Raw genomic sequence first — 13,438 nt, 5'->3', positions numbered from 1 at the left:
AATGGCATGTTTGACCTTAGATATGAGGACTTGGCAGCTTTGGAGCAGACTGTCTGATCAGTTGTCTGCCTTCTTCTAGGTTCTAGGTCTTCCATTAATGCCTGGACTTTGGGGGACAGCCAGCTATTGTACTAGCCAGCTGAACAGTGTTGAATGTCAAATGGGGAAATGGTGGCCTTCCAGGACCATCCTGGAGCAGAAGGTACATACTGGGACTAGGATCTTAAGAAGGTAAGGAAAAGTATTTTTCCACCTAAAAGGATGTGCTGCACCTTTTCAAGAGTGGACATCTCATTCTTTCATTCAGGGAAGGTTGACTGAGCCCATTCTGCCCATCAGGCACAAGGTGTTGGAAGATAGAGTAGCCAACACTCACACGTTTGAAGGGCAAGGACCTTGATCTTGCTTATAACAGGCACTGAGGTAGTATTTCACTGAAATATTATTCCCCAAAGTCACAGGGCTTCACCCATTCTCCTGTTTCCTTTTTCCTCCCTTTCTCTCCTTTAACTGATCTCCCATCTCACCAAGTCGCAGCGTTCTTGTCTTCCGGAACTACGCTAGTTGCTGCCTTGCCCCACAGTTCACCTATCAGCCAAAACAAAAGACAACGAGAAGGGAAGGGAAGGTAGAATTGGTTTTCCTTAAGCCCTGCCTCGTTTTCATCCGTGACAACATGATTCTAAGTGGTGGCTGGTTACACTGGCAAAAAGCTTGTTTTACCCTAACTCTTCCTTCCCAACTGCCCACCTCTCATTAAAAAAGAAAAATAATAATGAATGTTTTCTGATTATAAAAATAATAATACTGTTTGGATAAGAGACTGTACTCCTCCCCACCCCCAGTACATTTTAAAAACGATTTTCCAGGGTGAACTTTTGAACCGGGCATGGTTCTTCCCTCCGAGGGGTCTCCAGAGGAGGTGAATGAGTAAACCCCTCCGTCTCTGACCTGATTCCGTTGTAGTGCCTCCTGCCCACTGAGAGTGCCTCAGGCCTGCGATTTCATGCAGATGATTACAGCTGCCCAGAAGTTCATTTTCACCAGATTTTAGTGATCAAAGTGTAGAGGGACAGGCAGGAAATGGGGAGAGCGGCCCAGGAGTGAGGTTTTATGTTTATAATGGAATAGCCCTGGACTGGCTGGGGCCTGAGCACTACTCAGTCTGAGCCCAGGCAGAAGCTATTCCCTTAAGAGAGTCTCACAGCCTCTCTGAATGTTTATTTTATCATTTGTGAAAAAATAGTTGATTTGATTATCTCTAAGTTTTTAAATATTGCCTGACCCATAGTCTAAGAATAAATATTTATTTGGTTAATCTACTTCCTCTCTCCACCAGGGTTCTTACTCTTCTTACCTCAGAGACCTACCGATTTTACTCTTTCTCAGTACCCAGCCCTACCCTTCTTCCACATAGTAAGGAGTGAAATGCTCTTTTCAGCTGTTCGTATCAGAGAGCAAACTCTTACTTCTTAGTCATTTCGTGGACTCTTTCTCTGGACTCTTTCTGTTGTCTTCCCAGCCTTTTATTTTAAAGGAGGCCTCGCAGAAGCAAGTTTGCCTCTCTGCTCTGTAGCTTTAACCAACGCACTCAGTTAACAAGTCTACAGTAAACAAAGCTCAGCTCAGCACTGTTAATAAGATAAAACAGGGTTAAGACGTATTCTCAGCCTCCTAGGAGACGGAGACAAGACCTCTGAGGCTGCACACCCTTGAGCTGCCTTCTGGTCCACCCTCTGTGCCGCCAGCACTGGTGACCAGCCCTCGGCGCTGCAGTGTTCCCTCCGCTGGGCCGCTGCGTCTCCGCACCCTGTTTTCCTCCTTCCACTCTCACTCCGTCCCTGCTCCCTTCTACAGATCGTCCTTCAGGCCCATTCTCTAAATTCAATCCTGCAGAGTCCATCCTAGGCGCTTCTCTCCTCTGAGTCATTCCCTGCACCATTTCAACCTTTCCCATGACTTTGGTTACCATCTAAATGCCGGTATTTCCCCCAAATATGTGTCTTCATTCAGATATATTAATGTGTCTGGAGCAGCACCCATGACCAAATACATTAACATATTTGTAGTGAAACATGGGCTAAATGAAAATTATAACCATCCTCCCAGAAGTTCTAGTCAGATTTTGCTGCCAACTTAGTTTTAGTGTCATCTTATGAAAAAACTTTCATTTTCCTGAGCTTTATGGACTTCAGAATTGCAGACATTATGGACCTATATGAGGAGGGGTGGCCTTTGTTAAATCTAGAGAGGGAAAAGGGATAGAGAAAAAACTGTTTTGTCTCTCCCTTTCCACAGAACAATGAGTATCTACAAGACTTGGGGTCTCTACTGCTAGAATCAAGAGTGACTAGAAATTTGTAAACAGTTTTTTGGTTAAAGCAACGTTTTGCCACAGCCGGCTCCCTGCTACAACAGGGTCAGTATCAGACTCAGGCGCCTCACGCCACCTAAAATTCTCACTTAGCTGAAATTCTTGGGGTTTCTGTAACACATAGTCTATGTACTTCCTGACTAGACATGCAGACACTCATGTGTATGGCTTTAATTCTTGGGTATTTAACTAGATATTTGACAATGAATAAAGTAAATTCCCCAGCTCCTTTCAATGACGACTATTTTCATATTCTAACACAACACTTCCTATGAGTTGGCCCAACAGCCAGATTAGTAACAGAGATAGAGAATTTCAACAGGCTTGGGGGCCAGAGCAGCATGGTGAGGCTGGATAAAACGTTATTTTAGTATTTTCAGTAAGACAAAGAAAAAAAATTCATGCAAATATCTCTACTCCCTCCCCCCACCTCTTTTTGTTTTGTAAAGCCTTTCTTTGTCCAAATCTCAATTTTGGATTAGACCCTTGTTGACTATGTCTGTTTAAATTCTAGATAAAGGCTTATTTGTTTGACCTGTCGTATCTTTAATTGCTCTAACTGCTCGTTTTGATTTTCCTATTGTGTAGACTGTGCTAGGAAGCTTGGCAGGAAGCACAGTATGGAAATGTGGAACTCAACAGCTTAATGTGTGTAATTTGGGAAGTTCAGCAGATGCCAGGGCTTAGCAGGAGGCCTGCTTGTTCAAGACTAATCCTGTAGAGTTTCATTCTTGTGGTTATCATGCTCCTTAAATTTGCGGACTGAGGTCCCACCCAAAATCAGTCCACACAGCTATCTCCCAGCTGTCCCACTCATAAACCAAGATGGTAGCCAACACTTAGAGGCCTGCTCTCCTGTCACTTCTTCCTAAGGAAGTGGAAGAGCAGTGAGATAATTGGGTTGCAGAGATGGTCCTGGTAAAGGCTGATGTAATGTTTTCTCTGGACGTGAGTGTGGACTCCTACTTGGTTCCTAGGAGACCTGGGTGTTTTGCATCCATCCACCCCTCCTATAATGGATGACATGTTGTGCCATTCAGCTCCTCCTTCTGAGACTGAAGCACTCATATCCCCATCTACTGGGAGTGTTGACAGCAGTAACTGTCAGCTGAATGCCTGAGACTTCTCTGCTGAACAGCACCCCTTGCCCAGGGTCACGCTCCCTTTCCAAGAGCAGCCCCACATGTGATGTCTGGTTGATGCAGGAGTAAAAAGGCCCAGCTCTCTCATCCCAATTTAGGAAAACTCTTAGCTATCCCAGCCCCAAACCTCCCTGAAAGACCAGCTAAGGCCTTTATTGTGATTGTATTGCAGTTCAACTTCTCTCTTTGCCCATTCTTGCTTACTTCACTTTCCCCTGGGAGGTTGATACTGAGAGCACTCCCCAGTAAACTTCCTACATACAAATGTCTCAGGGCTGGGGAAACCCTGCCCGAACATCCCCTTTATCCTGGTTGGTAGAGCACTGTGTTTGGGGGTCCATATCTTCTTCATGTGATGATTTAGGAGTAAACTGTAATTTCTGTAAGCTAGTCCTGGTGGTCCCATTCATTTAGCCAGTGATTGGTTTGGGAAGGGTCATGTGACTCCATCCTGGCCAATGAGATGGGATGGAAAATATGGGGAACTGTAGGAAAGGTTTGCTGTATCATTAAAAAAAGAGAGAGAAAAGAGTCCCTTTTATGCTGGATATGGGCTCTGAATGAGATGCCTGAAATAGCTGTAGAAAGGAACAGAAGTGGGAAGACAATGGAGCCAAGAGAATAGCAGAAAACTGAAGCAGAGCTCACCTCTGCCTATGATCTTTTTGTTATCAGCAGTGAATCCCCTTTGACAGCACAGAAGGGATTTGTCACCCAAGTACTTAATGCTGGAGTTGGGCCTACAATCTGTGATTTTTGTTTGATTCATGGTAATACTGTGCAAATAACTGATTTTATTTGGTGGGTTATACCTAAGCACTGCCTATTCCATTTTCCCACCCTTTGGGGGCCTGTGATTTTGAAATGTTTGATTGTCAGGATTCTTTCTTCTTTAAATTTTCCAGTGACCCAAACTTTTTTTCCCTGACTTCTGATGATCATTTATTTGACTTTGGTTGATCAATTAAACTCTGTTTCCTTTATCTGTGGTGTTACAGGCACGAAATGTATAGAGTTCATGTTATGCAATAATGTGTATGCACAGATAGGGATGGAGGGTGGGTGACTTCTAAAGGATGCTGGCTCTAACTGTGTCCCAGGATGGCTTTAGATGAGAAAAGAAGGCAATGTGGTGAAAAAATATTTCAAATTATAAAGGAAGAAGGGCTTGAACCTAATGTTTGGCCCAGAATAGGATATTCATTTCTTTAAAATGCATCCTCTCCTATCTGTAGTTTATTTTGAAATGTCAGTTCATAGCTACACCACAGTTTGGTGCTGGAGAACTGCCTGACAGTAGAGGGGAGCCCCCTTCTTTCTTCCACTTGCCCACACTCCCCTTCACCTAAGGACTGCTGTTTCCTTTTGTTTTTTTGGCTAGTTTAGTCTAAGTTACAAACAATAAAATGTGTGAATCCAAAGGGTACAATGTGATGAGTTTTGACAACGCTGTGCACCCATGTAACCATCATTCCAATCAACAGACAGAAAATTTCTCTCATCTCTCATCTCAGAAAGTCCTCTTATATAGTACCTCTTACCAGTTAATTCTTTCCTTACCTCAGAGGTAACTAGTGTTTGACTTGTATCACCATAAATTAGTTTTTACCTGTTATGGAAACTCATGTATATTCTTTTATGTATGACTTCTTTCCCTCAACATGTTTTGAGATTCATCCACATTGTTATGTGTATCCTGCTTCCCTTTAAGGCTATCAATGGGCATGTCCAGTATTTTCACCATAAGCATCTTTGCATTTTCACCACCTAACTAATTGGACATAAGGCAATTTTGCTATAAAAAATAAAATCACAAGAAATAAAAGAGGGACATTCACTAATAAGGACATAATGAAACACGAACAATGAATAACAAAATTAAAAAGACATTATTGTGAAACACAAGTATTCGAATACATTCAAATATAGTATTATATATATTTTTCTTGTTAATTCATCTCCTCCTTTAGCATCCTGCTTTTTCTTTTTTTGCTAAAATTTCTTTCTTCATTAAGAGAGGTATTTCCAAATACTAGGATGCATATTTGTAAATGAGCTTTGTATTGCATTGTGGAACCCTTCTACATGGTTTTTATTCTTGGGATATTTCTAAGGGAAATATGGGTTTCAAACTCGGCACCACTGTATAAACCATATGAGGGCTAAAACTTACATATTATAAAAATAGGAGTACTTTGTCAATGGAGAAAGGAAACCAAACTCTCAACCAGTTTGATGAAACTAAACTGTCAAACAAACCAACCCGTCAGCCAGCAATTTTTTATCTTTTACAGGAAAATCACTTAAAAGGCAATTAGTTATGTGGTGAAAATGCTTGTGGTAAAGATGACTATGGCAAAAATGCTTACAATGAAAGTACCTAGAATGGGGTTCATCACCCTCTGATTTCTCTGACTTTCATATTTAAGGAGGAGGCCCTGCCCCTCCTGGTGACAGTTTTGCTGTGAGATATGCCAAATGAGTTTCATATGTCACTGGGTCCTAAAAACCAAGCAGGTGGCTCCTTCCCAGGGAAGAATGGAGATGAACTTTCCATTCTTCATGGTGATGAAGATTGATGGTGTCACATGCTGATAATCCCCAGGATTCCATGCCAAGATACCACCTGTAGTTCATCCTGGTGAGGACTTGATCCCACTGCCATGGCCAAAGGAGAAATGAACATTTATTAAGCACCATGTGGCTACAGGCACTTGGTCATAAATAAGCTCATTTTCCCTTCTTGGCAACTCTTTGAGAGAATTGTCTTTACCTGTGAGGACACACAGGGCTTGTTCCCAGAGGGAGGTTTATTTGAATTGGGGTTTATAGACTTCCCTACCACGATTTTTTACCACTAGCAGCCAAGATAGCCATCTGAGATGATAGTGCCTATCTCCAGGTGACAGACCTCACAATTATTCCCTTGTCATAGGGTTGGAGAGGGCTCTGAGCTTAATGTACTTCCTTTCTCAATAATAGCTGACAGATGAGTTTTCATTTTCAGAAATGTTCTCTATTCTCCTTAGCCAGGCAGCTTTGCCCTTTGGTAAAGGCCAGTAGGTCTTTGTTATGCCTCTTGGAAATCACTGTTTTGTAACAGTTGTGTTTACAATTGAGATGGCTTCCAGACCCAGGGAAGCTTTACAGAGGATGCCAGCAAAGAGGCATTAACTTCTCTAATAGGCTTATGCCCAGATAATCAAATTAATGGCTCTGTTTCATGCTTGATGCTGCAGTTATGGGCCTCTCCTCTTGAATGTAATTTTGCAGTTTGATAATAAGTAGGAGTATGATTTTGCATTTCTCTTTAGTGAGAGTTCCATTTCCCAAACAATATGATGACCCTGGCAAAGATGACTGTTCATGTCCCTTCAAACTGTTGACCTTATACGCCACCAGAGTGTCACATACAAGCTGGACTTACTCACCTGGGATTCTGGATTCTTCTAGCATCAAAACTCTGCAGGCTATGGAGCAAATCCCCTGGGAATCATGACATTGGTTTCTAGTATCTGCATCTGATAATGAGATTTTATGTTTTTCTGCTGTTGTAATGTCAAAGTAATCTTGGGAGGAAGGGTTTGCTTTAGGAGCCAAGCAATTTTTAACCTGTAACTTAACTGTTCAACATTCAAGATGTTATCTTTAGTTTTAGGTGTTCGGCCTCCAAAAAGCTATTTTGGGGGCCTTTTTCTCATTTGTAAGTTCCAAGAGATTTGGACTAGAATTCTAAGAATTCCAGTCCAAGATTCCACACTTCCTATCAGTAATTAATATTTTAGCCATTGACAGAGGTGGCTGTTGTTTTCATGGCTCCACCTGGGACTGATTAACAGACTAGTAAAACGCTGCTGTCCTTCTGTAGCAACCCAAGTCCATAGCAATACAAGAGTGAGTATTTCTACTGATGACACTACTGGTGTGTGCTTGGCCTTGCATCACACTGGGATCTTTTCCAGGCCTGTGGTGAAGGGAGGATGGAGGTACAGGGCTGAGGCACCAATCAGGCTATAGACCTAGCCACTGAGGAAGAAAGCCTTCATTCTGAACCATGTCCAAAGGGCTGCCAGATTTGACTCCAACACAATCAAGAAAGTGGAAACCAGCTCTGGGCTTGCAGGTCTTGGGCTTTAGGGTAGCAGCTCCATAGGGTCTGTATCTGAACAGTGGGTTGGTTCACCTCCTGGACAGTGAGGCAGAGGCAGTAAAGAGCTAAGGAGGCAGGTATGGGAGCTGGCTCAGGGCTTCGGTTCTGTGGACATCCAAATGCCCTATGCCGGCCAGGTACAGAGAGGCAAAGAGCAGAAGGAGGGAGATCCAGAACTGCCTGCTCAAAAGCCTGCAGGCTGGCTGGGCAAAAATACCAAGTGTGTGCTGGTACCAAAGAGGGCACAGGAAACTTGCTGAAGATCAGCCTCTATTTCTTCATCAGGAAAATGGGTGACACGGCAACTCAAACAGGAAAGGCCCAGGGCAAAGCATATAGGATGTATTGTGTAACCTAGGCTGCCCAGCCACCTGGGGGAGCACAGGACTATGACTGAGAGGAGGCAGGGCTACACGAGTGACAACTGGGTGGGAAGCAGGGTTTCCAAGAGAGAAATCTGTGACCTAGAAAGTTTTTTGGAGACCCACGTCAGATGGACAGTCTTTACAGCCATAAAGGAATGGGCATTTTTGCAAATATCCCCCTCAGGATAAGTGACCAGTCTGGGCCCCTCCCACTCCAACTTCTCTAGGAAGTCTCTCAGACTTTCCCAACTCTGGCTGATTGTTCCTTTTTCTGATCTCAGAGCTTATTGTCTACACCTTACAATTTAGCACTTAATCAGACACAGCTGTGCATTCCTCTCTAATTGTTTTGGGTGTGTTTGTCTTGTCTTCCGGGCAAGATCACAGCTTTCTCTGGAGCAGGGACTCACAATCTTTTGGGGAGGGCTCCTGGGAGAGATATGGGTGTATGTGAGAGGGTACTAATCAAGGCAAATCACAACACTTTATAGCTTAGAAAGTGCTTTTATTTAACTTTTCTCTACTCTTTATAACTGCCCTGAGTGGTCTGTTTTAGCACCCTTATTTCACAGAATATGAAACTGACACAGAAGAGGTTAACAACCTGTCTGAGGCAGAGAGATCAGAAGCAGAGGGAGCTGAGCCTGGGACTCCTGGTGCCTGGCCAGTGTCCAGTGGGGGCTCATTCAGTGGCAACAAGGCCCCTTAGCAGAGAAGAGGGGGACAGGCGAGGGTGGCCTCCAGGCGCCTTTCCCTGATGGAAATCATGGTGTCTTGCCGATGGGTGTCAGTCTCTGCCTCTACCCAGAGCACTGGGCCGAGCTCTCTCTATAACACAATAATAGCTTATTGCCTAAAGGTGTGGAAACAGTAGCCTAGCAACAGGCCAGTTACATCATCAGGTGGTTTAAGCTCAGTGAGAATCCTGGCCATAGGAACCCCAACTTCCCCACACTCCACCCCTCCAGGATTCTCACCTTACAATCTACATGCTTTCAATTTTCCACAATAGTTCCTGTGGGAGAAAGCTGGAGCACTGTAACCAGATTCCACAATAGCAACAGAGGATAACAACAACTTAGAGATAATAAAAATTAAGATACAGCAAGATTTTGATACAGGTAACAAAAATTATAATAATCCTCAAGCCAGAGGAAGTTCCCAATCCACAAAGACTTTAGGGGTGATAAGACATGTTTTAATGCCACCAACATAGGCAAATCTTGTCCATCAGATAGGACACATGCAAGAGAGTGGTCCTGCAATAGGACTGTAGCAGGAAGGGGGGGGGTCCCAGGAAACTGCTTAGGGTTACCATGAATCAGTGAACATTCAGCCCCAGTGTCCACCAGAGCCAGGACATGTTGTATGTTCACTGGGGACCAATGGATAGCTATTTCCAGTCCTCCCTGGTCCCTCAGGGCAGATATCTTGACCTTCCCCTCAGTCAAACCGTGTTCCCCAATTATCTTCCTGTGTGGGCTCAAGTGAGGTTGGCTCGTTCTCCAGCAGGAAGTCTTGCAAACACACAGGCCAGCCTCATGGCTCTATCACTGACCTCTGCCTCTTTGGTCTTAATGGCTGGAACTGCTGCTCTGGTTTCAGCTGTTGCCATAGCTCTAGTAAGATCCTATTTGACTTCCTATCTAATTTCCTTCCATCTGCTCCTGCCCGTATTAAATCAACCCACATATGGGTCCTCGTAACCTTCATGGGGCCCTGTAAATTCTTGTAACAGGTCTTATTTCTTTCCAGATTCTCATTGCTTCAACCTCTTCTAAGTCTGCTACTGTATGTGTCACCTCACTTATGGGATGCCCTGTGTGAGGGGAAAGAAAGGCCACTAGAGACCCAAAGAGGGATGTAGGAGCCATTTGAAGTATAATATTTCTCATCCCAGTAGTGAAAATCTCTTCATCTGGGCCATGATTCTCTGGAATATAGATGGCATTTCTTATGCCTAGCTCTTGTAACACCTGTTGGAGTTCAGCATATGTCTGCCATCTAACAGGAGAGGATGGCAGATCACCTGGATTGGGCCACACAGCACGAAGTGCAGCCATAAGCCAATGGAGGAGGAAGTGACTCCCTGGGGTCTGATGTGCATTTTGTAATCGCTGCCATCACTGCCTCAAGGCAGGCTGCACTGTCATGGAAGACAGCTTTCCCATCTCTGATGGGAACAATTCCATCCACCCCTAGGTCCCACAGACGCAGGAGTAAAGCTGATATTAACTCGGAGGGCTTCTGCCTAAACCGGGAGCCCAAATCCACCTGCTCAGCCTGAGTATAGGGGTGGACCATAGAGTGCTCCACGACCTGCGGAGGCGGCTGCTCCTCTCCTTGGGGAACTTTCAGCTGCTGGGTCTTTATTTTCTTTACAACCACTGGGCGTGCTTCCAATACAGGAGGCACCAGTGCCTCTGGCACCACCCCTTCATCCTTCTCCAGCTCCTCCATTTCTGGGGCTGATGGCATCTTTCTCTCCCCTCCCCCAAGTGCCTCCTCTGCTACAACCTTTACCTTTTCTACTGTGCCTCACAGCAATGCTACCTCAGTCTTCAGAAGGTCTCTTACCTTTAGCTCAATGCTTCGCAGCTGATGTTCTCGTGCCACCTCCGCCTGTGCTTCCCTCAGGAGTTCATCTTTTTCCTTGATGGCCTCTTCTTCCTTCAAAGCACCTGGCAGCGCTGCCCTCTCGTCTCCAATGGCACCTTGCTGCCGGCGCTCTCATGCTGCCTCCTCTCGTATCAATGCCATCTGCTGCCGGCGCTCTCCTGCTGCCTCCTCTCGTATCAATGCCATCTCTTTCTTCAGGGAATCCACAGAAGTTTGCAGTTCACGTTCTTGTGCCACCTCCTCTCACATCAATGCCATTTCCCTCCTCAGGGAATCCACATAAGTTTGCAGCTTGCATTCTCGTGCTGCCATTTCTTGGGTCTCTTATGTAGACCTTACTGTGAGAAGCAGCCAACCCACAGTCCCCGCTGCCTCACGGGCACTCTGCTTCTCAAAGGATCTGCTTACTATACCAAGGGCTCTCCCTACTGCCTCAGGTGTCACCTCCTCTTGCCTCCAGTCCTGGGGTGGGGCCCAGTCCTCTAGGAGGCAAGCCACCTCAGACCACACACCCACTGAGGGACGATCCACTGTTTTCCCCATTCATAGGGGCAGCCTGCTGGAGCACCCCTCCCATAAGGGCAGCCTGTCTTTTTCCTTGGTCAACAATGAACCCTGTCCACTTTTGCCAATTGTCTTGCCAATGGGTCTCAGCCCCAGGCAAGTTCGCTATGGATTCAACATGACCAAAGAAATTGACAGCAAAACTTTCCTTGGGGTGAAAAGGTTTATTACCCGGCTTGCTCTCCCGGCAGGAGGTCCAGCACTAGCGTCTCTACCTATGCCCAGAGCACTGGGCCAATCTCTCTATATAGCCCAATAATAGCTTATTGCCTAAAGGTGTGGAAGCAGTAGGCTAGCAACAGGCCAGTTACATTATCAGGTGGTTTAAGTTCAGTGAGGATCCTGGCCATAGGAACCCCAACTTCCCCAAACACAGGAAGGAGAAGGTAGTGAGAGGGATGTGGCCCTGTTTTGCAGAGCTATTGGGTCAGGCTTCATAAAGAGACAACAGGGCAAAATCAACCGGCAAGTCATTTGTGTCCTTGGCCATTCCCTCACAGACCCTCTGTCCTGTCATCATCCCACAATGCTCTTCTCTTCCTGGTACCTGACCTCCTCCCTTCAACAAGCAAACTGAATTGAAGGTCACTTAATCAATCCATGCATCTTTCTGTGTATCCATCCTTCAGCTCTGCTCAGAATGGAATTCCCACCTTCTTTGCTTTCCCTGCGTGTCTTGCCAATGGGTTTCAGCCCCGGGCAAGTTCACTATGGATTCAATGAGACCAAAGAATGACAATGGAAGGTTCTTGGGGTGAAAGGGTTATACACAACTTTATTCCCATGGTGGCAGGTCAATCACTAAAATCCCGTCCACTCAGAGCAAGTCTGTATGCAGCAAGCTGGTCTCTGTCTCTGGGCCCCTCTGCCCCTGCAGCGCCCAGCTCAGTCTCTGTCCTTGGCGCTGCCACCACTCCAGTCTCTTCTCTGCTCCCCTGCAGCTGCGCAGTCATGCCACTGTCGCCCAGAGCACTGGGCAGAGCTCTTTATATAGGGTCGATAATGACATATTGCCCACACGTGTGTAGAGAGCTAGCCAACCAGGACCAGGTGAGAATCCTGGCCACAGGAATTTTCATTTTATCCACACTAGGCAATGAGGCTGCCTACTCTTTCACCTATGTGTCCCCCAGGGCCCAGGAATGGGGTGAGTCATCTCTTCCATCTCTTGCAAACACTCCTGTTCCTCTGAGGAGACTGCTGTCCAGCCATATTCCCTCTCCCCGTGCTGGTGGTTTCCATCTTCTGACATTCTGGTCACTCCTTCTTTCTCACCCTCTTAAGACTTTAGTTCTATGGCCTTCACACCATGACCTTTTCCTCAGTTCTGCCCACAGCCTCCTGGATGGTTTTCCTGTCCACACAGATGACTGATCCACTACCCTGCCCCTTAATCTCTTGACCTCATTCTCCAGCCACTTTCTCCTCTACTCCCGTCCTCACATCCTGGCTTTGCCATGGCCCTAAACTTCTCTGTCTCCTGAAACACTGGCTTAAGCATCCAGATCTCTGACCCAACCCCCTCTCCTTCCAGCATGACTGAGCTTGACCACTTTGACCCCTGCAGGCTGTTGACTTCTGTTTTTTCTCTCTGATCATGCATCACGTCAACCTCACTTTTGCCAAGGTTCTCGATTTCTTGGCAAAAGGAATTTGTTCCTTTGCTCTAGCAATTCCCTCACCTGAGCCTGCACCAGATCAGACGCTCAGCTATACTGGGGGAAATTACATAGGAGGGCCAAAGGGCACCTTACAAGTTCCAGCCATCAAGAGGGTTGCCACACTGCCTTGCCATCTAGCCATTTCTCTGGTCATCTCAGCCCTCCTACCTTCTGCAATGACTATGTCAAACTTTCTCCGCTCTCTTAAAATCTCTTCTCTCTTCTTGCCCCACTCCCATCCTCCTGCATGTCCTGGAGTAAGCGGAAGGATTAAATGTCCCACACCAAATCTGCCTGGCTCAGTCCTCCTCCAACTTCCTCTTTCCTGCATGAGGTCAGGTTTTCTACCCAAACTCGAGTTCCATCCTCTCAAAGAAACTTTATTGTCCATTGTCCTTTCTCTGCTGTACTTATCTTCCTCTTCTCTATAGGATCCTCCCTGTCTGCATTTAAACATACTAGTTATTTCATCTTTAAAGAAAATAATGAAAATATGTAAATTAAAATAAACCCATTGCTGACATAACATTCCTTTCCCTCCCTCACCACTCACAGTCAAGCCT

This window comes from Manis pentadactyla, chromosome 2, assembly GCF_030020395.1.
Source record: "Manis pentadactyla isolate mManPen7 chromosome 2, mManPen7.hap1, whole genome shotgun sequence".
Classification (NCBI taxonomy): Eukaryota; Metazoa; Chordata; class Mammalia; order Pholidota; family Manidae; genus Manis; species Manis pentadactyla.
This window is presented reverse-complemented; position numbering follows the sequence as displayed.